The 24,718-nt window shown below is 43.3% G+C and overlaps 1 long non-coding RNA gene across 1 annotated transcript in view; it reads left to right on the plus strand.

Moving 5' to 3' along the window:
- The first annotated feature begins 655 nt into the window (after positions 1–655).
- The window catches only part of LOC133365481 (uncharacterized), a 68,132-nt gene continuing 44,069 nt past the window's right edge, over positions 656–24,718 (plus strand). Inside the window, exon 1 of the long non-coding RNA XR_009758227.1 lies at positions 656–764. This is a non-coding gene — a long non-coding RNA (uncharacterized LOC133365481). The remainder of the gene's footprint in view (positions 765–24,718) is intronic.

Genomic DNA, 24,718 nt, shown 5'->3' on the forward strand with positions numbered 1-24,718 from the left:
TGCTCAGCAATATACAGACATATCAGTGAGAGAAGTGGTGGTAAACTACACTAAAAACATGTTGGTTTCTGGACTGTATTTATTGTAGGGGGTTGGGAAGGGAGAGGAGATTCTTGGTGACAAACTGCCCCTAAAAATATTTGGCTGGCATCATAAGGTTGTGTGTGTGTGAGAATCTGGTTTCTTCATTGGTTGGACTGGGCCTTTTTATTGTCAGGGTGGGGGGGAAGATGAGATTCTTGGTGGCAAACTGCCCCCCCAAATGTTTGGCTGGCATTGAGTGTATGTGTTATAGAATCTGGTTTCTTCATAGGGTGGAGCTAGGGTGGACCTTTTTTATTGTCAGGGTGGGAGGGAGAGGAGATTCTAGGTGATGAACTGCTCCAAAAATGGACCGGACTGGACCTTTTTATTTACTTACTTTAAATAAATAAAATGAATATATCTGAAAATGTGATATGAGCTTATATAAAGTATAATAAGCAAGATTTTATTATAATTGTTTTAATTAAAACAAAAAGCTTAGGAGTCCTTTGAAGCAGACCCTGTGTTTAATTTCTTTCTGAACCCAGGACTGTGTCTTTAATGATGGGGGCTGGGGAGAAGAGAGCAGAAGAGTAGCTGATAACACAGATTCCCTGCCATTGGTAATCCAATTAGTGGGGCATGTGTGGGGCTATTGCACACATCCTGCTCCAATTTCACTGAGTGGGGAGGTGGAACCTGTGTAAATGTAGTCGATCAAAAGGAGAAGGAATACTGAGGTAAGTAAATCCCTGTTTTTATAACAACCAAAAGACTTAAATATACTTTATGAATGTTTGAGTCCCCGCACCAATGGAATACTGGAGGAACTTGTGGAACATCCTGCTACAGTATTTAGAACTAATCATATGGTGTGAAAGACTCCTTTTTTCCTAACATTTTGGCTTCTTTTTTTTTCTACCTGCTATATCTCTTTCTCTGAGCAATAGGAACTTACAGTTCACAGGATTGGTTTTATTTTTTAAAAAAGAAACTCTGGAGATCTTTAGGCAATAACTACTATCCGTGATACTTACGTACACTGCTCTAGGTCAGTGAGGTTCTTTCTGCATATCAGGGAATAAGCCAGGCATAGCTTAAATAAAACATAATCCTGAACATAATATTTGCTATCTTCTCCATAGAAGTGACGCATAGTCTCACATATGTAATTTTTAACTATACCAAAGAGGAGGCATGATTTAGCCGTTGTAACTCAATAAACCTATAATTTTTACTTGAAGTAAGCCCCACTGTGTTTATTTAAGTGGATGTTGAACTGAATCCTGGCCTTCCAGGTCCTAGTCCAGCACTCTAGCCATTACATTTATACAGTTACAGATGCTCATTTTAATAATGTTTTAATTTCTTAAAAATTATTAAATTGGCCAAATATCTGTTTTCTTTTTACTCTTCACTTGAGTTCTTTGTATGGTTTAGGATTGGCTTTGGGGGAAAGCAGTACTCTTGTGCCTTTAACAGCTGTGTGGCAGGCAGAAATTATTTTGAACTAAAAGTGCATTTGGATGAACTTGAACTGAACTACTTTTTCCTTTCTTAAAATGATTTTTCTGAGTACTGCTGGTTACCTCTTCATCTTATTCAGAAGTAAGTGTAAACCCCACGGTATTCTGTAGGGTTTACTTATGAGAGCAAACACAGAATTAAAGCCTTTTGTATATGCCTACTAAATGTGAGTTTGCAGCAGCTTACTCACTTTGTGTGTGTGTGTGTTTTAAACAGGAGGATTGAGAAAGCATTACTGAATGAGCAGAGATCTAGTTTTCTGTTCACTGCTGAGGAGATATGACTTAACTGTGTGTGTCTTCATGAGAGCAAGCATAGGACTACAGCTCTGTTAGGTGCTAAGTATTACTAAAACTACAATGTTTAAGTGTCCATATTTCTTTGCAAAGGAGGAGGGTAGAGAAAGAACCAGAACAGATGGCCACACAACTTTTCTCCCAACAGAGAAGCACCTGTGACAGGTGGAATCCCTTTTGAACCAAAGTAAGACATTTTGCAGTTGAATTAGATACTATAAGCAAAATTGGAATGCTAAGTACCCACCATATGTTTGCAAGGAGAAGGATGGGGAGAAAACCAAAACTTGGCCACACCCCCATAGCAGCCCAACCAGGTTGAGTGGCACCAACTGCCCTGCCAGCAAAATGGCTGAAATGGGATACTTGTGGCTGGGTCTTGGGCAATACAGGGAAGGAGCCCACTTAGACTGTATCACATCAAACTGTGGCCAAGCCCCAGCTGATAGAGTGACTTCATTCAAACCACAGACTGAGCACAAAGAAAGTGGGAGACAGGGAATACCTGCCCCTATGTTGGCTACCTACCTGCCCGTGTTGGGACATAGGATATGCTTTAATTCAGCACCCAATCATAGCACACCACCATCTGTATATAAAACCAAATGATAGGGCGCATGATGTGGGGGGCTCTATCTTTGTCCCCCATGTCATGCACACTTGAAGCTCACAAGGGGGAGCTTTGGTGGGAGAAACAGTATTTTATTTATTTATTTATTTATTTATTTATTTATTATTTCAATTTATATACCGCCCTTAGCAGAATAGCTCTCAGGGCGGTGAACAAACAAGGTAAAATACAATATATCATAGTAAAAAATCACAAAAACATGTACAAACAAACAACAGAAAGCACAACAAAAACGAAATACAACACAAATTAAGAAGGATACATATTAAAAGTAGAAAGATTAAGAAAATTAAAAGATTAAAATGCCTGGGAGCATAAAAAGGTCTTTACCTGGCGCCGGAAAGATAGAAGTGTAGGCGCCAGGCGTACCTCTTCGGGGAGGCTGTTCCACAACTCAGGGGCCACCACAGAAAAGGCCCTAGATCTAGTAACCACCCTCCGGGCTTCCCGATGAGTTGGTACCCGGAGGAGGGCCTTAGATTCTGAATGAAGTGAACGGGTAGGTTCATAGCGAGAGAGGCGTTCCACAAGGTATTGAGGTCCCATGCCGTGTAAGGCTTTATAGGTCAAAACCAGCACCTTGAATCTCGCCCGGAAGCAAATAGGGAGCCAGTGCAGACGCGCCAGAATAGGTGTTATATGCGAAGACCGACTGGTCCTCGTCAATAGTCTGGCAGCCGCGTTCTGCACCAGCTGAAGCTTCCAAACTGTCTTCAAGGGCAGCCCTACGTAGAGCGCATTACAGTAATCCAATCTTGAAGTTACCAGAGCATAAACAACAGAGGCGAGGTTGTCCCTGTCCAGATAGGGGCGTAGTTGGGCTACCAGACGAAGATGGTAAAATGCATTCCGTGCCACCGAGGCCACTTGGGCCTCGAGAGACAAGGAAGAATCGAAAAGAACCCCCAAACTACGTACCTGTTCTTTCAGGGGGAGTGTAACCCCATCCAGAACAGGGTGAACATCCACCATCTGAGCAGGGAAGGCGTTCACCAGCAGTGTCTCAGTCTTGTCTGGATTGAGTCTCAGTTTATTAGCTCTCATCCAGTCCATTATCGCGGTCAGGCAACGGTTCAGCACATCAACAGACTCACCTAAAGAAGATGAAAAGGAGAAATAGAGCTGCGTGTCATCAGCATATTGATGGCAACGCACTCCAAAACTCAAAGGGAGCATTTTGTTCAAAAGAGCCTGGCATCACAAGACCCATGGGAGTTTAAGCACATCACATTGCTAACACTTTTCTTCCTAGAACTCTAATACGTATCTCACCTGGGGAGTTCCAGCACAAATACTCAACATCCCACTTCAATACCAACAACTGGGGGCCTGCCAGGACAGAGCACCCCACACAGGTTAGGGAAGGGAAAACACATACTGTGAAGGATTCCTGTGACTGTCTCCTCCCATTTTCCTACATGTGAATATCATGTCTTATCTGAATGATACTGATCTATTGCTCTTCCCCATCTCCCAACAGTGGCTTCCACACACAGAGGAGGCACTCATACACACACACACCCTAAACTCTCTGTTGGCAAAAGTCAGGTACTCCACTTCAGCTACGGTCACTGCTAGCCATAAGAACATAAGAAGAGCCTGCTGGATCAGGCCAGTGGCCCATCTAGTCCAGCATCCTCTTCACAGCAGCCAATCGGATGCCTGTGGGAAACCCAGAAGCAGGACCTAAGCATAAGAGGACTCTCCTCTCTTGTGGTTCCCAGCAACTGGCATTCAGAAGCATACTGTCTCTGACTGTGGAGGCAGAGCATAGACATCCCCTTCCATGTTAGAGCAATGCACTGGATGCAGGGAGCAACAAAGCAAAAGTGCTTGTTCCACCACCTTGGGTGGCCATAAAAGAGGATTAGACAAATTCATGGAAGATAAGGCTATCAAAGGCTAGTAGGTATCATGGCTACTCCACTGTCGGTGCATCCTTCGGTTCATTGAGGAGGGAGGCTGATGTATGAGCACTAGCTAAGCACCTCAGTGTCACACTCAGAGTGCTCTCACACACCCTTGCAGGCACCTACTGTGTATCCAGGTTCAGGGACTATGAGTTCCAGCTGCTGAATATTGCTTGTGCTCTTTCCCTCTCCCTTTGCTCTCCACAGGCTGGTTTGACGTTATCACATGATATGGTTTATTACGGTCATAGACCCATATAGGTATTGGATAAAATACAAAGAGAAGCATTATACAAAGGTAAAATGAATAAAAGTATAAAACAAGGAAAGATTGGTTAGTTAATAAGCATGGAAGTAAAACATAGGGATGAGAAACTCTCAATAGAGTGTCAAACTTGTTTTTGACGCTTATATTGAGCAACATAGACAAATTTGGCCACCATCTCGGTTTGGGATCTGTTGGAACCACTCAGGAGGTAGATTATCAAACGTTCAGGGGGTAGATTGGGAAATTTCATTATAAGGGGAGTGATGTATTGATATCGTTCCTGTTGATAAAAGGGACAGGCAAACAAGACATGGGCGAGGGTTTCCAGAGCTTTCGTTTTACACGGGCAAAAACGTTGATCGTGAGGGATACCGTGGTATCTACCATCCATTAGTGCCGAGGTCAGACAATTAAATCTGGCTTTTGAGAAGGCGTGTCGGAGTTTGGGTGTTGTTAGGTGTTCAAGATATAAAGGATATTTAGACGGATTTAAAGGCAGTTTGTAGTGTAGGGGAGAGCAAGTTTTGAGGGCTGCAGTAGTAGAGATTTGTCGGTCTAAATCTTTGAGTCTGGTTCGAATGGAGTGACTGGCTGACTTAGAATCTAATAGGGTTAATTGTTCTAAGGAGAAGCCTAATCGGGGGAGTTTGTCATGGTAGGATTTCATCCATGAGGAGAGATAAGGGTCTTCCCAAAGGGAAGTTAGGTACCCGGGGGGACAGTTATAGGAAAGTTTAATCCAATAGTTAAAGGCATTTGTCCAAGCTTGGCATTCAGTCGATGGTACACATGCTTCCAGTCTAAGGGCTGCATTCGGGACAGATCTTGGCAACCCAAAGATTTGTCTAAGAAAAATTGATAGAACAGCCTCTATGTGGGGTTTGTAAGCCAAGATCCATAGAGGGGCACCAAACAGTAATTGAGGGATAATCTTGGATTGAAAGACTTGTATTGGTGCAGGGATGTAGTGCCCACCTTTGATGTAAAAATAACGTAAGATGTTCTTGGATGTGGTACGAGAGGTGCACACCGCCCCATGTATATGTGGGGCCCAGGAGAGGGTAGAATGGAAGAGAATGCCTAAATATTTATAGGAGGAGACTTGAGCAATTTCTTGCCCACTAATTGTCCAATGAGAAAGTTTACAACTCTTGGAAAAAGCTACAATTTTAGTTTTGTTATAATTGATAGTTAAGTGGTTTTCCAAACAATAGGACATGAACACTCTCAACAATCGTTTGAGGCCTACTTTGGAGTAGGATAGAAGGGCTGCGTCATCCGCGTAAAGCAGGACAGGGCATCTGTGCAGACCGATTTTGGGTGAGTGAAAATCTGGAGAAAGACAGTTGGATCTTAGATCGTTCAGGAATAAATTAAAGAGAAAGGGAGCCAGTACACAGCCTTGCCTAACCCCTTTCGTTGTGAGGATTGTATTGGTCAGGTCCCCGTTTCGGCCACAGCGGACCCTAAGGGAAGTGTTCAGATGTAGGTTGTAGATAAGGAGTAATAGTCTTTTGTCTATTGTGGTATTTGCCATTTTTGACCATAGGAATTCCCTGGAGATGGAATCAAAGGCAGATTTTAGATCTACAAAGGCTGTGTATAATCCGCTTCCCACCTGATTCCTGTATTTTTCTGCTAGGTGATATAAAACGATGCAGTGATCTAAGACAGAGCGTCCGCGCCTAAATCCTGTTTGTTCCCATCCTAGAATGTTCTCATCCTCAATCCAGGATGAGAGTTTGTTTTTCAAGTAGCTGGCGTATAATTTCCCTGTTACTGAAAGGAGACTAATTGGGCGATAGTTATTTGGGTCGTCTCTGGGGCCTTTTTTATGGATAGGAATGATTATGGCTTCCCTCCAAGCTTGGGGAATTAAGCCAGTGTTGTTGATAAGGGTAAATAGATTGGCCAAAATAGGGGCCCACCATTCATAGTGGTTCTTCAATAACTCAGGGGGTATATTGTCGATACCTGGTGCCTTGGGAGATTTTAATTTAAGAATTAAATCAGCTATTTCTTCCTGAGAAACAGGGGGCCATAATGGTGTGTTAGAGAGGTCAAAGGTGAAGGGGTAATATGAAGAAGAGTGAAAAGTATCTTGTTGGATAACAGTATAATAATGTTCCCATATGTGGGCAGGGATGTTACATGGCGCAGAATAGGAAGGTCTCGTTATGCCCGAAATAATAGACCAGAAACCTTTAGAGTTTTTGTATTTGGAGGCCAGCACTAGGGATTTCCAGCCCTCCAATTGTGCTTGTTGTTTTTTGGTGGCTAGAACCGTCTTATATTTCTTTTTTGCTGTATAGTATTCCGGGGGGAGGTTGCTGCTATTACATTGTCGGTAGCATATGTATACCTGATTTAATTCCTTTTTGGCGGTTCTGCACTCTTGATCAAACCAGATAGGCAAGCCAGCTCTGGGGTTTGCCCTGTTGTTATTCGAATTGGGAACTAATATCAGATTTAGAGACTCTATCAAGGATTCATAAATGTTTAGGGCTGTTGGGGTATTTGAGGTGTTTCTTAAGCGCTGCTGGATAAGTTTAGCAGAAGGTGAAGCGATAAATGCAGCTATCTTAGGAGCTATTAGTGGGGACCAATTTTGTCTTTTGTATGTGTGTTGGGCTGTATTGGATCCCGGTTGATGTTTCATCGATAATCTGGTTCTCTCATTTAGCTGGATTGAAAAAGTTAGCAGGAGGTGATCGCTGTCCAGTCTCGTGCCCACAGAAAAGTTAACAATAGCATACAATAGATGGTGGGGGATGATAGCATAATCTATGACACTGCCACCTCTGCTGGATATGAAGGTATATTCAGCACATGCATCCCATGGTTTTAGACCGTTAAGAATGTTAAGACTACGATTTCCTATTAGGCGTGTTAAGCATATGCCCGGGTAGTTTACCTTGTGATCTTTAGAAGCCCTGTCAGGTAAGTGGGCATATTGATCATTATCCTCCCCACCCCACAATTTCGAGGCCATAAGGGTGTCATTATTAGGGCCCATTCTAGCATTGAAATCACCCATTATGATTAGGAAGGCTTTAGGATGACTTGCCTCCAACTTTATTATATAAGCCTCTAATTCGTCCCATTTTTTATCCACTTCAGCCCTTGAGGTTAGTGGAGGCATATAAACGTTGATTAGTAACAATTCTAAAGTATGCAGGGACAACAGAAGAGACACAGCAATGTTCGTACATGGGGAGATATTGTACAGGTGTGCAGTCAAGGCGGTAGATATTAAGATTGCCAAGCCGCCTTTGGCTCTGCCTTTACTGTCCCCATCAGGGGTATTAGCTGGAAGATCAACAGTATAGTAGCCGTCAATGAGTAAAGTATGTGTGTACCATGTCTCCTGTAAAAATATTATGTCATAATGCTGTAGATAGACTAGTAGTTCAGAATTGTTAAGCTTGTTATCACATGTAGTGTTTCTTGTTGCTAGGGAATCCCTTTCCCACCCCCTAGTAGGATCTGGCTTCAGGTGGCCTGAGGAAGGGATTATGAGAGAGAGAGAGAGGTTTAGGGGTAGTGGCCCCTTCACTCTCTGCTCACTCAGCTTCCTTGGACTGTGAGGGGGCAGAGCTCTCAAGAGATGAGTGGAATGAGTGCCAGTACCAGGGTGTATGAAGTAGCCAGTTGGGGCTGGGGTGGAGGAGGGAGAGGTGAGGAATGTTTGGTTTAAATGAATTAGGAACAATATGTAGTCCTATTTCTTAGCAAAGTATAAATGCAACAGTGGATTTGAGAAAAACCCACACTTTCTCTCAGACATACTAGTTAATCAAATAAATCAACAGAGACAATCTACTTAGGTAAAAAGAATAAAATATTGACTGATGACCTTCATATTTTTAAGAAAAACATAGGTTCTAGTTTAGACAGAAATAATCTGTGGTCTCAGTCCATTTTCAGTCATTGGTGAGGATGCTCCTGGAAGGAGGGTCTGCCTGCTCCCTCTGCTAGAGGTTAATGGAGAATATGCAGAGATCTCAATATCCCCAGACAAAGGAGGAGGAAGAGAAGGTAAATAACCCCACCCTTTAATGAAGTTACATTGTGGTAAACAAACATATAGAGATATCCCCAATACTGGTTAGAGGGAATATCTCCCTATCAAAGGGGGTGGCACGCAAACTTACTTATTCCAACAAGGAATGTGCCTCTGTTGGATCGGTCACATTGGCTGTGGGAGTGGAAAGCTATTTGGCCCATGCTGTGGTCTTGCTGCATGGCTCAGTTGTGCCTGAGTATGCCCTCCTTTCCTAGTGTGGGATTTTACTCTGGATTTGAACCAGTATGTAAAACAAAAGCTGTCCCCAGATTATGGCTCCTCCTGCAGTTCATATTCTTTTGGTGTGTATGACTGGGTTTTGTGGTTGGAGTGTGTATACTTGTGTAGTAGGGATAGAAAGATCTGTCCATTTTGGTACTTTTCATTTCTTATCTTTCCAGTCTGAGACTAGGTTCTCCATACTTCTGTAGCAATTTGCAAATTTATGTTTAAAAAATCCTCATGAAAATTGTTCAGCATTAAAGTGCAAATTTCTCCTAATCAACACATTTTTGTAGGCAGCTCTGACTCTTACACATTTTTGCAAGCAAATTCTCCTAAAATAATGCATTTTTGTATGATATTTCCCCTTGTCTATTCATTTTAGGTACACTTTCACCAATATATTCATTTTTGTAAACATTGGTTGGACAACTGCATTGCAAAATTTGGATAAGTGTGGATTTTGCCGCCCTGGGCTCCTGCTGGGAGGAAGGGTGGGAATTAAATCAAACAACAACAACAACAATAATTTTGAAGGATGGCTGTGGTTTGGTTCTTATATTGTTTTGGAAGGTGAGAATCAATCAATTCAGCTTTAAATGCGAACCGAATTTCTCTCCTATCCCTAGTGAATAGAGATGAACGCCCAATGATGTGTCTGTCATCTGCTGTTGTGGCTAAATGGTTAGGGAACTGTGTTTTGAAGTTTGCAGTGTGGGTCTGAGTCCTGGGAGATCCCTTTTATGCCCTGGCCATGGCTTTTCTTCTTTTTTCTTGACATACAAAAGGTGAGTATGGCTGTATTCAGGGCCGGCTCCAGGCATGCCGGGGCCCTTGGGCATCAGCTTGCCTTGGGCCCCGGCGTTACAATCCTGAAAGGGCAGGGTTAGAGCCAGAGCTTGGAAAAATTATTTTTTTGAACTACAACTCCCATCAGCCCAATCCAGTGGCCATGCTGGCTGGCGCTGATGGGAGTTGTAGTTTAAAAAAGTAACTTTGCCAAGCTCTGGAGCTAAGAGCTGCTATACAGATCCGTTAAACAGATTAAACAGTTGCAGGGGGGCAGCGGCTGACATTTTGGTGTATATCTTGGGAATCAGACCACCTAGAAACTTAATTTTTTTTAAATTGAAGCAGAGAGCCTGGAGATTAAGGTAAATTAGCCAGAGACCCGGCGAGGACCCCCCAAAACCAGAAACTCCAGCTGAAAATTGGACACCTGGTAACCCTACTCCATCTTGCACCCCCCCTTATTGGCTGCATCCGGGGCGGGCCGCCCCCCCACCCCCTTGGTACACCACTGTTCAGAGCATATTTGAGGCTAAGTTACTTAATCCTATCTGAATTGTAGGGTCCCAGGTGAGAGCAGGTCAGGAAGTCCTCCCTACTCACCTTAATCACGTGGCTCAGGTAAAGGGCTGATGATGAATCATGCCCCTTGACCTAGGCCAGAGGTGGCTCATCCAATGCAGTTTGTCTTGTTCATATCAGGTTAGTACTCCACACTATTTCCCCTCTTCAGATACTCTTTTAATTAATCAAATGTGGCTCTAGTTCAACCTACACCTTGAATCTTGCCTCTTTATTTCTAGGTCTCATCACAAATCAAATCCCTCTAACATCCCTACCTATACCCACTTAGCTTAACGGATTCTGTGGCATCAGATGCTCCCTCATTTGTTGATTATTGGATTCCAGTTTTGAATCTTGCAGAAAAGAATATTTATTATATCCAAATTTTTGCAGTTCCATTGTCTGTCAACATACCAAATAACAAAAAGCACCTGAAGAAGGCTGAAAAAAGATGTTATATTTCAGTCTTCCAATAATTGAAAATCTGGCCATTTTTACATGACCCGCAAAATCCTGCTAGAAAGAGCATATGAAATGTAATATGTGGATGGAACTTCCATGCCATATGGTGCAGGTAAACACAGATTCAATTCTTACTATAACCTCCTTTTATACTATTTCTGCAGCATGAAGGTGCCAAAAGTCTGGTTCCACCAGATAACAGTGAAGTCTTTTAGGACAATGGATAGAATGGAAAGCAAAGCCTTAGTGGAGCTGGATTTTTAGCACTGATTACATGGTTTCATTCTGGATGGTGCATGGAGATTATGTATCTTATGTGTATTTAACACAGGGCAGAAGATCCTGACATGCAAAATGCAATCCCTTGTATCACAGAGGTTTATTTTTCAGGTGGCTGGGATTGGCCAAAGGTCCTTGCTTGCACTTTAAGATTAAGGACTGTTTTAGACAGGATATTTTGGGGACATGGGTATCAGAAGAAACACACATCTGTCTGAACATCTTGGGGCTGGGTGCTTCCAGATGGATGTTTATTGTGGAGTTGGTGTTGCTTATACATGCAAGTTGGGTTTGTTTGCAGCAACCCACACGAGGGTGTCAGCATCAAAATGCCAGCCTTTTTGCCCACTCTTTAATCTGGTTTTACCCTTTCTGTGAAAAACCCATTAAATTAAAAAACAAAATCTGTTACCAATGATCTATTTGCAGTATTAAGCCTCTATCTGGAAGGATTCTATTTTCTCATGTGCACATTTTTAAGGAGCTGCATGGCTTCTTCACACAAACACACACATATCACAATAGACACCAAAGAGATACTTAGTAATGATGCACATTAATGATGGAAACAGCATCAAATCCTGGTTTTAAACCTTGGTTAAATAGGAAGCCTGGACAAAGCTGGGAGGAAAAAAACAGCCACAGGAGAGAAGGAGTATGTGATTCCATAGCTCCTGAACTTTTATTGTGTGATCTGCTGCTTTTAAAACTGTTGCTTGTTTTAACTGATTTGATTGTTAGTTTGTCGGTTTTGTTAGTTTGTACTTTGTCTTGATTTTAGGAAGTTTTCCCCCCTCATTTTGCACTGTGTTGATTTTGTGTAAGGTGCCTTGTATATTTTTGCAGATTAATACATTTGTTATTAACATTTAATATTTGCTCTTTCAGCTGTGCGAACCTTTCTGTTAAAAAGTATGAAATGGATTTAAAGCCCAATCTTTTTTATTTTCCCATCGGTTTTCAATATGTATCATGAACTGACTTGATCTTAAAGCAAATACATCCGAGGGATATTTACTGCCCTACTTCTATGACATTTTATGAGTTATTGCCTTTAAACTGTCCCCTGAGTGAATTGGATTTAACCAGGGAATTAAGCAGGATGAATAACGGACATTAAAAAATGAATGCTAGGATAACACCAAGTAGTCTTGCAGCAATTCAGTTCAATGCATATGGTGGCATGTTGACTGTTACTCTATGTCCTTGCCAATTTTATCCTTTGTGCTTCTCTTGCAAGTCTTCACCTGCCATAAAAGGATAAAAAATCCATAAGGTTGCTTGGTGTCAGTTGGTATTTCTCACATGTAATGCCTACAGATGCAAAACCTGCAGCTCCTAAGCTAAGATCTAGCTTTATGTGGTATGAGAGATTCCTACAAATTGCACAAACAGAAGCTGCAAAAAGTAGCTTCTGACTACACACTTTATGAATCTTTAGTCAGTATGGGTTATACAGAGTAGACCCAACACAGAATGGAATACCCACAGACTGCTATGTAGACTGTGCATGGTGCTGCTGTAATGCAGAGGCTCTTAAGGAAATTTATTTATTTATTTATTTAAAACATTTCTAACCCGCTCTATTTTCCTAGAAACTCAGAGCGGCGAACAATCTGACAATAAAAACATAGGGAAATAAAACACAGTACAATTTACAATCTCTAAAAATAATTAGTGTGCTAAAAAATTCCAATCAATAAACTTATACTACTATCATAAACAATCCAATTAAACAATCTTATTCCTCGATCAGATTAAATGCAACCCGAAATAAAAACGTCTTAACCAGACGGCGAAATACAAGCAGCGAAGAGGCAGATCATATCTCCAAAGGTAAAGTGTTCCAGAGTCACTAGGGACATTCATAGAATCTGCCTTTGCCAGAAAATTTGTCCCTGTATTCTGTTTTATCAAAAATACTTACTAAAGCAGAACCCATCAAGGTTGGAAACCACACTTCTTTCAGCCTTCCCAAAAACATAGCAAGAAGTTTAAAACAAAGTGTTAAGAAATAAAATCCCCACCCATGTTCATTTTTCTCTTCAGAGGTTCCATTGTTGCAGAATTCTACAGCTGAGCAGTAGGACTCTGCAGTGCCTTCTCCTCTGCTGCTCAGCTGCAGAAGAAAAGGAGCAGGGTTGCAAATAAAGTTTAGCTTGCCTGCAGCCCAGCCCCCTTTTCCCACTGCTCAGCTGTTCTTTGCTGATCTAACCTGCCCCTGAGATCTTGATGACAATCACACACCTTCACACTGCTAGTAAGGCAGTGGAGTCACTAGCGGGAGTGCGGGGGGGGTGCTGACCTCCGGTGCACGCCTGTGATGTTCCTATATTAATGTATATATGGTAAGTGTTGTTGTTTTAGAAGATACATGGTAAGTGGAGTGAAAGAGGAGGGGGAGTGAATGGGCAGTAGAATGCGAGATGATTGGCTGAGTGTTTAAAATGGCTGAATGTATAAAAGGAAGAGTGAGAGTGGAATCTGGGGGGGGAGAAGAGAAAGAGGTGGATGTTGATAGGTGGATGTGGTGTGAATTTGAGAGAGTTGTTTGCCAGGAGAGCGTGAAGAAGGAGGGGGGTGGAGTTCGGATTAGTATTGAGTAAAACCATATGCTTATGTGCCTTAAGAAGAAATCTTGTTAATCTTGTTAGCTTTGTTATCTGTAATAAATACTTAATTTGGCTTACCAAAGGCCTGATCCTTGGCTGGGGTTTCACAGACCAGAAGGGAGGGTAAGGTAATGACCAAGGCTGAAGGGGAACTGTAACAAATGGTGGCAGCGGTGAAGAGAATAACAATACCAGTATTCAGAGTCTCTGGGAATACTAGTATTGGGATGTTACTGGTGGTTGCCTAGCAGGGGGATCTGTTGAGATCTGTGCTAGAGCGGAGAGAGAAACCATAAGAGAGAGCGGTCCGGACTGGTGGAGTCCCTGGTGGTGCCTAGTGACAGGCAGTAACCACGAGCAGGTAGGAACCTGACAGGGAGAGCCAGGGAAGGACGCCTCACATGTGGTGGCAGTAGCGGTGGGATACGAACGACAGAGAATCCAGATACGAATACTAGAGAATCCCTAATAGTTGTGTGGCAAACAGAAATAACAAAACAAGATTACTTGTGAGAGTGACTGGCAAAGAGTGTGTGGCAAAGAGTGAGTGAACTCAAACACCATGGCTGAATACATAAAAATGAAAAGAGAGGAGCTGGTGGAGAAGTGCATAACATTCAATTTACCTCACGAGGGTAAAGGGGTAGATGAATTGAGGGTAGCACTTATAGGATTTGCTACTGCCCAGCAAAAACAACCTGTCAGAGAAGAGACCCCAGAAGGATACTTAAGCAATCCCGCTTATATAGAGTACCTGAGAGAGAAGTTGAGGAGGGAGGCTGATGAGAAAGATAAGCAGCGGGTCTTTGAGGCTGAGGAAAAAGATAAACAGCGACAGTTTGAAGCTGAGAGATTGAGGATGGAAGCTGAGAAGTTGAAGATGGAAACTGAGAGAATGAGATTGGGGTTTGAGGAGAGGGAGAAGCAATGAGCAGTGGATGCTGAATTACAAGTAGAAAAGTTAAAATTTGATAGAGAGAAATTTCACTCTGAGGAGACAAGGAAAGACAGAGATGGAGTAAAAATAAAAATTACTCCAAAGGACTTTGCTGTCTATGAGCCTGGTCAAGATCCTCAAATTTACCTCAGCACCTTTGAAAAAGCAGCTCAGTTGTGGGGACTACCTGAAGATAAATACATGCAGTATGTATCAAACCTGATTAAAGGGGAATTGGCTGAGGTATACCAATATTTCCCCTCAGACAGGCCCGTCACCTATGCTGAATTCAAAGAAGCAGTGTTTAAAAGATTCAGACTGGGGCCTGATTATTTTAGAAAGCTTTTCAGAAACTGCCAGATACAGACAGGGAGGTCTTTTGTGGAACTGGGAGCAAAGTTGATGGATATATTTGGAAAGTGGATGAGTAGTGCCAAAGCTCAGTCAGTGGAAGAGGTGAAAAGCCTCATGATACTGGATCAATTATACCATCAGTTACCACCAGAAATAAGGCTCCTGGTCAAAGACCGTTCCCCTACATCGGTGCAGGAGGCCGCAGAGATGGCAGATCACTTCGCCTCCAACAGAACTGGCTGGGTGGGGAAAACATCAAGAGAGTTTAAACCCAGACCATATAGTGCTGGCAGAAGGGATGTGGTACCACAGCGAGTGAGTCCTCCATTAAAATCTGAAGGGCACAGGACACCCCAGAGTGGATCTGTGTACCCTAAAAGTGAGGAGAAATTATGCTACAAATGTGGTAGACCGGGGCACCTACGTTTTCAATGTGAGGTTGCCAACCCCATTAGTAGTCCTGCTCAGACAAGGGCAGTGAAAACAGAGCCCAAGGCTTTAGAAACAGAGAAAAAGGTTCGGTTCTGCCAGATAAACTGGACAGAAGTAACAGACCTTGATTCAAGTCTGAGAGAGGAAGTGAGTGTACAAGGGGCAAATTATTGGGCATTGCTTGATACTGGTGCCGCTCAGACATTACTGAGGCCAGATTTAATAAAATCTGAGGTAATATTACCTCAGGAAACTGTGACTATCCAAGGAGTGAGAGGTCAACCAGAAAGTTTGCCTGTGGCCCTGGTGGATATGACTTGGAGAGGCCGAGAGGGCTGATATAAAATAGGCATTAATGCCCAGCAACAAGAACCAGTAATACTGGGAAGAGATGTAATGGGCACCCAAGGAAAGATCTATGTAGTGACCAGACAGCAAATTGGCAGAGAAAAAGAAGCCATATTAAGGGGGGCTGAGACAAACAGGGTGGAATCTGTTAACCAGCCTCAGGTCACCATAGCAACCACTAGCAGGCCTGCTGAAGGAGACAGACTGTATCAAGTGGTCTCTGGGGAAGAAGCAGATCAATTCAGGGAAGAGCTGCATAAAGATATAAGTTTGAAGCAGATAAAGGAACAAGCTCTGACCCAACAGATTCCTTTCACTGACAAACTGAGGAATCAAGTTGTGTGTGAAAATGGGATTATATATAGACGGTGGATGCCCGCTGAGAGAAAGGATGAATGTGAACCAGTGAAGCAATTGATAGTACCTAGCAAATACAGAACCAGATTGCTAGAGGTAGCCCACGATGTCCCATGTGCAGGACATCTGGGAATAAAAAAGACCAAGAGGAGATTGGCGGCACACTATTATTGGCCAAACATCTCCAAAGATGTAAAACAACATTCTCTATCTTGTGGAATATGCCAAAAGGTGGGAAAAAGTGGAGTAAACTAAGGCACCCTTAAAGCCCCTTCCTATAATTGGACAACCCTTTTATAGAGTGGGAATAGATTTGGTGGGCCCTTTTTCCAAACCCACAAGGCATGGCAAGAAATATCTAGTGGTGGTGGTGGATTTTGCCACCAGGTACCCAGACGCAGAAGCACTAAGATCTGTAGAAGCCCCTGTAGTGGCAGAGGCTTTATTAAAAATCTTTATGAGGCTGGGTTTCCCTCATGAAGTGCTGACGGATCAAGGCAGTGTATTCATGAGAGAAGTGATGCAATGTATGTGGAAATGTTGTGGTCTAAAACATCTAAAGACCACTACTTACCATCCAGCCACTAATGGGTTAACAGAGAGATTCAATGGTGTTTTGAAGGGCATGATCAGAAGCTATGTTCAAGATCACCCACAAGACTGGGATGAACGTTTGGGATGCTTCTTATTTGCATATAGAGAAGTCCCTCAGGAGTCAACAGGCTTCTCACCCTTTGAACTCATGTTCACTAGAAAAGTGAGGGGACCTTTGGAACTATTAAAAAATTCATGGGAAGGAACCCTGGGAGAGTAGAAAACATCTGTAGTAGATTTTGTATTGGAATTCTGCAATAAATTAACATCAGTGATGGAAGTGGTGAAAGAGAATCTCAGTCAAGCTCAGCAGAAGCAAAGTTACTGGTATGACAGAACAGCCAGGGAACATGTGTATAATGTGGGAGATATGGTTATGGCGTTCATACCCAGGAAACATGACAAATTACAGGCTAACTGGGAAGGACCATATACCATCAGAGAAAGGCTTGACACAGTGACGTATGTAATCACCACAGACCAATTAAACAAAAGCAAAGTGGTTCATGTAAATATGTTGAAGCCTTACCATACCAGGGATGTACAGGTGTTGCAAGTTACCTTATTCCCTGAGGGAAGTGGGCCTGAACTTCCAGATTTGGTACAGGGAAGCAAAGACAAAGGAGGGGTAGATTAAGTGGAATGGTCAGAGGAGGTGAAGGAGGAAGTAAAAGAAGAGATTCTGAGAGTTTTGAAAACCTATAGGAATCTCTTTAGCAACAAACCTGGCCGAACCAGTATAGTTATACATTCCATTGATACTGGAGATCGTCCCCCAATCAGATCTGTTCCGTACCGTGTGAATGGGAAAGTTTTGAATGAGATCAAAAAGGAGGTGGAAGATATGCTGGAATTAGGAGTGATCAGGGAATCCATCAGTCCCTGGGCCTCAAGTATTGTCCTGGTTCCGAAAAAAGATGGAACGACAAGGTTTTGCATTGATTATCGGCTAATCAATAAAATTACTGTCCCAGATGTGTATCCTATGCCTAGGGTGGACACAATGTTAGAGTTATTGGGGGCAGCAACCATTATCTCTACACTAGATCTCTGTAAAGGATTTTGGCAAATGGAACTAGACGAGCAATCCAGAGCCAAAACTGCCTTCAGTACACCAGATGGGTTATATGAGTTTGTGACCTTACCCATGGGACTAAGGAACTCACCAAGTTCATTTCAGAGGCTAATCAATACTGTGTTGCGAGGCATGTCAGATTTTGCAGTGGCCTATATCGATGACGTGGCCATTTTTAGCAAGTCGGTGCCTGAGCATGTCCAACACCTGACAACAGTATTGGAGGCCTTAAGAAAAGCAGGCCTCACAATAAAAGCTAAGAAATGCCAGTTTGGACTAAAGGAAGTAATCTATTTAGGACATAAGGTGGGGAGTGGGAAAATCACCCCCTTATGGAGCAAGGTGGAGGCAATACAAGCGTGGCCGATCCCCTTAACCAAAAACAAGTAAGGGCATTTCTGGGTGTGGCTAGATTTTATAGGAAGTTTGTGAGAAATTTTGGGGAAATAGCAACCCCCTTGCATGAATTAACAAAGAAGAAGTGTTCTGAGCGTGTGGTATGGACGGATGAATGTCAGAAGGCTTTTGATCTACTGAAGCAAGCCTTGTGCCAAGGACCCATATTAATAGCACCAGAATATGAGAAACCATTCATCGTGGCTACAGATGCGTCAGACCTGGCGCTGGGAGTCGTCTTGCTACAGGAGAGAGAAGGCACCAGACATCCAGTGGCGTACCTGAGTCGCAAGCTGGCGCTGAGGGAGAAAAACTATTCGTCGGTCCAGAAGGAGTGCCTAGCGGTCGTGTGGGGACTGAACAAGTTGCGCCCATACGTGTGGGGATGAAGATTCACAGTGACTACGGATCATCGGGCCTTGTTATGGTTGCAGACTATGAAAAACCATAACACTATGCTGCAGAGGTGGTCCTGGGCCCTACAGGACTATCAAGTGGACTTCCAGTTCATAGAAGGCAAGGACAATGTACTGGCCGATGGACTTTCCAGGCAAGTGGCTGGGACTGCAGTGACGTGACCAGACGGAGGAACAAAGAAAGACATTTTCCCCATAGAGACTTTTATTTGTTAACGCGACGTATAAATCCTGGAACAGGAATAATACTCTGCTGTTGTTTAAGGGGGGGGAATGTGATGTTCCTATATTAATGTATATATGGTAAGTGTTGTTGTTTTAGAAGATACATGGTAAGTGGAGTGAAAGAGGAGGGGGGTGAATGGGCAGTAGAATGTGAGATGATTGGCTGAGTGTTTAAAATGGCTGAACGTATAAAAGGAAGAATGAGAGTGGAATCTGGGGGGGGGAGAAGAGAAAGAGGTGGATGTTGATAGGTGGATGTGGTGTGAATTTGAGAGAGTTGTTTGCCAGGAGAGCGTGAAGAAGGAGGGAGGTGGAGGTCGGATTAGTATTGAGTAAAACCATATGCTTATGTGCCTTAAGAAGAAATCTTGTTAATCTTGTTAGCTTTGTTATCTGTAATAAATACTTAATTTGGTTTACCAAAGGCCTGATCCTTGGCTGGGGTTTCACAGACCAGAAGGGAGGGTAAGGTAATGACCAAGGCTGAAGGGGAACTGTAACAAATGGTGGCAGCGGTGAAGAGAATAACAATACCAGTATTCAGAGTCTCTGGGAATACTAGTATTGGGACGTTACTGGTGGTTGCCTAGAAGGGGGATCTGTTGAGATCTGTGCTAGAGCGGAGAGACAAACCATAAGAGAGAGCGGTCCGGACTGGTGGAGTCCCTGGTGGTGCCTAGTGACAGGCAGTAACCACGAGCAGGTAGGAACCTGACAGGGAGAGCCAGGGAAGGACGCCTCACAGCGCCCTCCCAGGTGCATGGACGGGGGTGGCTGGTGTTGCATGCGCGTGTGCATGCACACACACACACTCACCACGCGCTCCAGTCTGGTGGTGGAAGGCCCGTCCCAGGTTCACTGCCAGCGAGCAGGCGCCAGCTGTCGGTCTCGCCCGCCCGCCTCTGAGGAGTTGGCTGCGCTGACCCGGAGAGCTTCTCAGCTCCTTTGCCGGCCAACGGCGCGGGGCGGGGTGGCTCTGGGTGTCACTCCCCTCAGGGTGTCACCCGGGTGCGGTCCGCACCCTCCACACCCCGGTAGTGACGCCCCTGTAGTAAGGTTAAGAAAAAGCTTAGCATTGTAATATTGTCTGGTCTTTGACTGTAATAAACTTTTTTAGTGCGGGGGGATTTTCATAGAGATCATAGGCAAGGAAAGGGTTGAAATGTTGTGTGTGTTCTAGGAACATGCCTGTACATGTGATTTTCACATGAACACAAATGTGAGAGGTGGATCTTTTTTCATGAGTCAAATGTTGCACTGTTTTGAAAATGTGTCCAAAAAGTTCTAAACTCAAAAACCCTTAACCGCAACACAGACACAGAGTTTTTATTACAATGGAGTGGGGGAAAATGAGGTTGTTCAAATACATTTTGATAAATGCATTGCAGTACATTCACAGGTGCATTTTAATCCTAATATTTTACTACATTCACACTCCTTTATCTTAAGAAACAAGAGTCCATTTAAAATGGAAAATGAAGTGGTGGCGCTTAACAGTTTGTTAAGGAAACCCCAATAAAATAGAATTTAAAGTTATCTATCCTGTGCCTGGACCTATGTGTATGTGTTTAAGTTGAACCCAGAACCAAGAACTCTAAGCCTTTTAGATTCATAAGCCTGCCTTTGCAGTTGCTTTGGGTTTCAGATTGCAGTAAGGCAAAAGATTTTCTTATCATTTCCTGGTCTGATGGACTTCTAACTGCAAAGAAGAGGATATGAAGTGATGGTATGGCTGAGAGTGTGAAGGGCCCAAACCTGCTCTTTTTATAGGATTCTGGACCTTATAGGTGTCTATGTAAAAAGGAGGGGTATATTGATATGACGGGCAGTAAGAAGCAGTAAAACTTTGGGTTTTTTCCATACTTTATAAGAACAGGAAAAAGTTCCCAAAGTTAAAAACTCCCCTCATAATAGGCTTCAAGATTCTGCTTGTTCTGATGTGTAACTGCACCCTAACTTATGATGGTATCTGTATATAGTAGTAGGGATGGTATCTGTATATGATGGTATCTGTATACAGTATAGTAGTAGGGATGGGTGAGAATTTAAATTCAGTTCGCATTTCAAGCAGAATTTATCAAATTTGCAATTTCTGAAACAATGAGAACTCAAACATCCTTCGAAATTCTCATTTATTAGAATTTTGGGATGCAGTTCACAACTAAACAACATGTACAAAAATGCATATATTAGGGCAAAGCGTGCATAAAAATGAATACATGAGTGAAAATAACATGCAAAAAGGCATGTGTTTATCTGGCAAAATTAGCACTAAAATGGTGGAGAATTTTCATGAAGTTTTTTTTTTAAATTCTCAGATTGCTGTAGAAATGAACTTAACATTAGAAAAGTGAGAAGCTGAGAGAACCAAAACAGACAGATCTTTCTATCCCTATATGGTAGGAGGGAGTCAACCTCTTTAAGGGAGCGTTGTGGTCAGGGGTGTCACTAGGGGGGTGCGGCATGTGCGGGCCGCACCGGGTGACACCACCAGACAGGGGTGACACCCAGAGCTGCCTGTGACGCCCTTCCCTGGCTCTCCCTGTCAGGTTCCTACCTGCGCGTGGCTACTGCCTGTCACTAGGCATCACCAGGGACTCCACCAGTCCGGACTGTCCTTTTTTATTTTTTTCTCTCCCTGCTCTAGCACAGATCTCAACAGATCCCCCTGCTAGGCAACCACCAGTCACGTCCTAATACTAGTATTCCCAGAGACTCTGAATACTGGTATTGTTATTCTCTTCACCGCTGCCACCATTTGTTACAGTTTTCCTTCAGCCTTGGTCATTACCTTACCCTCCCTTCTGGTCTGTGAAAGCCCAGCCAAGGATCAGGCCTTTGGTAAACCAAATTAAGTATTTATTAAAGATAACAAAGCTAACAAGATTAACAAGATTTCTTCTTAAGGCACATAAGCATATGGTTTTACTCAATACTAATCCGAACTCCACCCCCCTCCTTCTCCACTCTCTCCTGGTAAACCACTCTCTCAAACCCACCAAACAACCCACTCTTTCTCTTCTCCCCCCAGATTCCACTGTCTCTCTTCCTTCTATACGTTCAGCCATTTTAAACACTCAGCCAATCATCTCGCATTCTACTGCCCATTCACTCCCCCTCCTTTTTCACTCCACTTACCATGTATCTTCTAAACAACCAACACTTACCATATATACATTAATATAGGAACATCACATTTCCCCCCCCCTTAAAACAACGGCAGAGTATTATTCCTGTTCCAGGATTTATACGTCGCGTTAACAAATAAAAGTCTCTATGGGGAAAATGTCTTTCTTTGTTCCTCCGTCTAGTCACGTCACTGCAGTCCCAGCCACTTGCCTGGAAAGTCCATCGGCCAGTACATTGTCCTTGCCTTTTATGAACTGGAAGTCCACTTGATAGTCCTGTAGGGCCCAGGACCACCTCTGCAGCATAGTGTTATGGTTTTTCATAGTCTGCAACCATAACAAGGCCCGATGATCCGTAGTCACTGTGAATCTTCGTCCCCACACGTATGGGTGCAACTTGTTCAGTCCCCAACGACTGCTAGGCACTCCTTCTGGACCGACGAATAGTTTTTCTCCCTCGGCGTCAGCTTGCGACTCAGGTATGCCACTGGATGTCTGGTGCCTTCTGTCTCCTGTAGCAAGACGACTCCCAGCGCCAGGTCCGACGCATCTGTAGCCACGATGAATGGTTTCTCATATTCTGGTGCTATTAATATGGGTCCTTGGCACAAGGCTTGCTTCAGTAGCTCAAAAGCCTTCTGACATTCATTCGTCCATACCACACGCTCAGAACACTTCTTCTTTGTTAATTCATGCAAGGGGGTTGCTATTTCCCCAAAATTTCTCACAAACTTCCTATAAAATCCAGCCACACCCAGAAACGCCCTTACTTGTTGTTTGGTTAAGGGGATCGGCCACGCTTGTATTGCCTCCACCTTGCTCCATAAGGGGGTGATTTTCCCACTCCCCACCTTATGTCCTAAATAGATTACTTCCTTTAGTCCAAACTGGCATTTCTTAGCTTTTATTGTGAGGCCTGCTTTTCTTAAGGCCTCCAATACTGTTGTCAGGTGTTGGACATGCTCAGGCACCGACTTGCTAAAAATGGCCACGTCATCGATATAGGCCACTGCAAAATCTGACATGCCTCGCAACACAGTATTGATTAGCCTCTGAAATGAACTTGGTGAGTTCCTTAGTCCCATGGGTAAGGTCACAAACTCATATAACCCATCTGGTGTACTGAAGGCAGTTTTGGCTCTGGATTGCTCGTCTAGTTCCATTTGCCAAAATCCTTTACAGAGATCTAGTGTAGAGATAATGGTTGCTGCCCCCAATAACTCTAACATTGCATCCACCCTAGGCATAGGATACACATCTGGGACAGTAATTTTATTGATTAGCCGATAATCAATGCAAAACCTTGTCGTTCCATCTTTTTTCGGAACCAGGACAATACTTGAGGCCCAGGGACTGATGGATTCCCTGATCACTCCTAATTCCAGCATATCTTCCACCTCCTTTTTGATCTCATTCAAAACTTTCCCATTCACACGGTACGGAACAGATCTGATTGGGGGACGATCTCCAGTATCAATGGAATGTATAACTATACTGGTTCGGCCAGGTTTGTTGCTAAAGAGATTCCTATAGGTTTTCAAAACTCTCAGAATCTCTTCTTTTACTTCCTCCTTCACCTCCTCTGACCATTCCACTTAATCTACCCCTCCTTTGTCTTTGCTTTCCTGTACCAAATCTGGAAGTTCAGGCCCACTTCCCTCAGGGAATAAGGTAACTTGCAACACCTGTACATCCCTGGTATGGTAAGGCTTCAACATATTTACATGAACCACTTTGCTTTTGTTTAATTGGTCTGTGGTGATTACATACGTCACTGTGTCAAGCCTTTCTCTGATGGTATATGGTCCTTCCCAGTTAGCCTGTAATTTGTCATGTTTCCTGGGTATGAACGCCATAACCATATCTCCCACATTATACACATGTTCCCTGGCTGTTCTGTCATACCAGTAACTTTGCTTCTGCTGAGCTTGACTGAGATTCTCTTTCACCACTTCCATCACTGATGTTAATTTATTGCAGAATTCCAATACAAAATCTACTACAGATGTTTTGTACTCTCCCAGGGTTCCTTCCCATGAATTTTTAAATAGTTCCAAAGGTCCCCTCACTTTTCTAGTGAACATGAGTTCAAAGGGTGAGAAGCCTGTTGACTCTTGAGGGACTTCTCTATATGCAAATAAGAAGCATCCCAAACGTTCATCCCAGTCTTGTGGGTGATCTTGAACATAGCTTCTGATCATGCCCTTCAAAACACCATTGAATCTCTCTGTTAACCCATTAGTGGCTGGATGGTAAGTAGTGGACTTTAGATGTTTTAGACCACAACATTTCCACATACATTGCATCACTTCTCCCATGAATACACTGCCTTGATCCGTCAGCACTTCATGAGGGAAACCCAGCCTCATAAAGATTTTTAATAAAGCCTCTGCCACTACAGGGGCTTCTACAGATCTTAGTGCTTCTGCGTCTGGGTACCTGGTGGCAAAATCCACCACCACCACTAGATATTTCTTGCCATGCCTTGTGGGTTTGGAAAAAGGGCCCACCAAATCTATTCCCACTCTATAAAAGGGTTGTCCAATTATAGGAAGGGGCTTTAAGGGTGCCTTAGTCTTTACTCCACTTTTTCCCACCTTTTGGCATATTCCACAAGATAGAGAATGTTGTTTTACATCTTTGGAGATGTTTGGCCAATAATAGTGTGCTGCCAATCTCCTCTTGGTCTTTTTTATTCCCAGATGTCCTGTACATGGGACATCGTGGGCTACCTCTAGCAATCTGGTTCTGTATTTGCTAGGTACTATCAATTGCTTCACTGGTTCACATTCATCCTTTCTCTCAG

This window comes from Rhineura floridana, chromosome 10 (assembly GCF_030035675.1).
Source record: "Rhineura floridana isolate rRhiFlo1 chromosome 10, rRhiFlo1.hap2, whole genome shotgun sequence".
In the NCBI taxonomy this organism is placed as follows: Eukaryota; Metazoa; Chordata; class Lepidosauria; order Squamata; family Rhineuridae; genus Rhineura; species Rhineura floridana.